Consider the following 4035-nt stretch of genomic DNA (forward strand, 5'->3'; position numbering starts at 1 on the left):
AGGGGGTGGGGGGTGGGTTAAGGGGGTAAGAGATCAACCAAAGGACTTGTATGCATGCATATGAGCAAAACCAACGGACACAGACAGTTGGCAGGGGGGGTGAGGACATGTGCTGGAGGGTGGGGGCGGCCGGGGAGAGGTCAATGGGGGAAAAAGGAGACTTAGGTCATACTTTAAACAATGAAGAATTTAAATTTTAAAAAAATGTTGCTTTAGGCCACTGAGTTTTGGAGCAGTTTGTTACACAGCAATAGCTAACAGATTTAGCTATTTTTCATGCCCATGCATTAAATAAATTAACATATACTAAGTATTTAAAACAGTGCCTGGGCTACACCGAGTTTAAAAAACGTAAGCTATAATTAAGACCACATACAGAGAATGCCTGTCAAGTGTTCCCTTGTGTGCTGTCCCATTATTTCTTCAAGTCTTCACTTGTTAAACATCTGTATCACTTTCATTGTTTTCTACTATAAAGAATGCTACAGTCATCCTCATATACACAGTTTTGGCTATTAATAAAGGAGAATTCTTAACATGTTCATTTCTGAGCCAAAGTAGATGCCTGTTTTAAATGATGGGGGGGGGGGGGGATAAATATTTGCCTTCTAAAGTTAATTAATTTGCTTCCACCAACAGTGAATGAAATGACTGTTTCTCCTCACCACCACCAGACCTGATATGATTTTCATGACCGCCTACTAGTCTAGCATAATTTATTTCACCAGTCTTCACCACTGAACACTCAGGTTGTTCCCTTTTCCTCCCAGTTATAAACAAGACTGCGGTGAACATTCCAATAGAGAAATCTTTCCACACATTCATGATTATTTCCTAAAGATAAGTTCCTGGAAGTAGAATTTCTGAGTCACAGGCTTTACACATCTTAAAGGATTTTGAATATAGAAAACCAAATTATCCCACACAAAAAATAACTTCACCAGCTTATTCTCCGATGCGGCCTTTACAGAAATACTTTATTACGGAAAATTTCAAATACAAAAGAACAGAGACTATGACAATGGCTTCGCTCATATACTGATCACTCCGATTCAATAGGGATCCATTTGTGGCCAACCTGTTTCATCTCCAGCTCCTTAGATTGTGTTTGAACCAGATCCAAAGGGGGCGTGTTCAGTGTGTGCTTTGCCGTGAGCAGTTGAGGATTCAGAGCCAAGTCCAAGGCTCCCTTTTCAGAGGGCATCCTGGTGGGACTCTCCTGGGATCACAGCCCGAGGGAGCCCGCGTGCACTGTGCTATTTCATCCCCGGGGGAGCCAGAGACCCTGCAGGAAAGGCCCCGTCCAGCCCGCTCCCGAGTGCTTCCCGGGCTCGGCTGAGTCTCTGCGTCCCCCCAGCCTCGCGTGTCACTCTTCATTTGAATGAAGCCGAGGCAGATAATGGAATTCATGGGCTCACGGGAAGTGCAAGCACCGTGATTTGTGTTTACAGCGATTGCTGCCGAGGAGGAGGCTCCTCTTTGGCCTCTGCTGAAATTTTCCAGGCTGATTGAATTTTGTAATACTAGTCAGTCACCTGGCATCAACTCCGGATCGGCACAATCGTGGGGCAGGAAGACAAGCAATTTCCTTTAATAAGAAAGTACCGTCATGGCCCCTTCTCCTCCCAGCTCCTGGGCATAGTGCATATGGACCGGGAAGCAAACGGCACTCTTGCTGGGGCCTGTGAGGGGGAGGAGAGGGGACTTGGAGATGCAAGTCAGCCAATTTGCAGGTAAAGAGCAAGACAAGACCCGTCTTCTAGACCAGAAGAGGAAGTGGACGGATGGCGAATACGCAAAGCTGATTTCCAAATGTCAGATGCAAAGCCCCCTCAGGCGTTCACTGCACGTATTCCCAAGATACCATTTCAGCTCAGAGGTCGCGTGGCCTTGCTTTGAACCCTCTGCATGCTGACACCTGTGCCGTCCGAGTGCAGGGAAGGCCACAGGCTCTGAGCAAACCGCACTGGGTCTGAATCCCAATTCCACCATCTGATTGCTGAGCAACTTTGGGCAAGTTATTCATTGCGTCATTCATGCACTCACTTGACAGAAAACGTTTTGAGCCCCGGCTGTGTGTCTGATGTGCCTGGAACTCAGGACCCCATGGTGTGACCAAGGCACTGTTTCTGTTCTGATGGAGTTTGCAGTCTCGGGAGTGGGGGTGGGGGGGAGGGAGTGCCATGCAGGGAGTGCATGGGAAAGAGGCCAGAGGTCTTCCTGGAGAAGGTGGCATCTCAGCTGGACTCGGAGAACCAGTGAGAGCCAGCCAGCCGGCATGAAGGGAAGATTTGTGAGTGGGAGGGGACAGCATCCAAAGGGTTGGAGAAAGAATTCAGAAGCACACTCTGGGGATGAACGCCGTGGAGGGTAGCTGGTGTGCCAGGGCCGGAGGGGCAGGGTGACAGCGACAGGGTGGCAGGAGCCAGGCCTTGAAGGGACATCCGGGGCAGATGCAGGACAATTCAGGAAACCTGCAGAGTGTCAAGCGAGGCAGGAGGCCAGGCTGGTGGAGGACAGGACGAGCTGTGGCTGCAGTGCAGGTGGGCTGGCGGGGCGATGGTTAGGAGGTGGGGGGGGGAGTGGCCAGGTGCCCGAACCACTGCGCCGTGGCAGGGATGGCACGCTGTGGGGGCCACCAAGAGCTATTTCACAGGTAAACAACCGGATTTGGTGATTGTGGGCTGTGACTCCGTGGCTCCTGCTTGGGCCTCCAGTGGACGGTGGACAGTGGTCCATCCATAGGGAAAGGCTGGGTCCCCGCGGTCGGTGCAGGAGAGGAGGGCGAGTCTGTGCTGAGTTTGTGAAGAGCTCCCATGGGTGACTGCACAGGCGTTGGGGACTCAGAGGGGGTGAAGCTTGACTGTGAGTCTCCAACACACTGAGGGTCATCGGAGCCACATGAGCAGAGGCGATCGCCAGGAAGAGACTCCGTCAGCGAAGAGAGGAATGTCCTTATCGATGAAAGGGCCAAGGTCAGGGATGCAAGAAACAAGCCAGCTCCCATGGGTAAGTGCCCAGGGGGCGGGCGAGGCAGGGCCCTTCTCTTCACCTCCCTGTGGAGCCAGGGACAGCCTCGTCCCATCCAGTGCCCTGCTCAGACTTACCCATCTCCCCTTCGCTGCCTCTCTGATTTCATACCAGCTGGGAAAACCCAGCTGCCCGCCCTCCCTGTGTCCCAGAAAACGAAAACGGGCCGCTTAAGACGCAAGCCCTGACCTCATCCTGTAGGGTCCAGGCGTGTCCCACCCAAGCAGAATCTGAGTCAGAGACGGTGGCTGCCTGCCCCTCCAGGGATGAATCTGAAAGCCACGCTTTGCTTCATGAGACACAGGAGAGAAATCTGGTCAGGAAACTCCAGAAAACCATCGCTGGGCCATCTGTCTTCCCCGGAACCGCAGCCAGGGATCGCTCACCAAGTCGTGGACAGCAGCGCGGCTGGACAGGGCCCGGGCCAGGGTGCAGGGCGCCGGGCCCTGTGCTTGGTGCCGGCAGCCGGCTGGCGGGTGACTCCGGGTCTGCAGGACCAGATGACGCGAGGACAGGAACAGTCCTGGTCAGTCCAGGTCGCTCGCTACTGAAAGGGACTTTCCATCTGATGGACCGTCGCGGGGCCGCACTGGCCGCTAAGCCCCGGCTCCAGGGAATGGCGGAGCCCGAGGTCCTGGCTGGAGGGGACCGTGAGCTGAAAATACTGTTCCCGGGGCCAGAGCAGCCTCCTGAGACGCTCCCCTGCCCAGCTGCCGAGGTCTGGCAGCGGGACCTTCCGCCTCCTCCTCCTCGGAGTCTGTTGAAAGCAAAGCCGGAACCATGGACTGTGCTTTCAAGGCAGGAAAAGGGAAGAAAGGAACAGGCAGGCGGTGCCTCCACGAAGGGCAAAGTGTTTGTATTTATAAGGAGGCCTCTGACTGCCCCCTCAGCACTCTGCCCTCCCCCCACCCCCAAATCCGGCTGCAGCTTGGCCGACTGTTCTTGGCGGCATCACTCGGTTTACCTAACGGGATCCTGTGCCAGTGCCTGCATCACAGGCAGTTG

Source organism: Myotis lucifugus, unplaced genomic scaffold (assembly GCF_000147115.1).
Source record: "Myotis lucifugus unplaced genomic scaffold, Myoluc2.0 scaffold_101, whole genome shotgun sequence".
Taxonomy (NCBI): Eukaryota; Metazoa; Chordata; class Mammalia; order Chiroptera; family Vespertilionidae; genus Myotis; species Myotis lucifugus.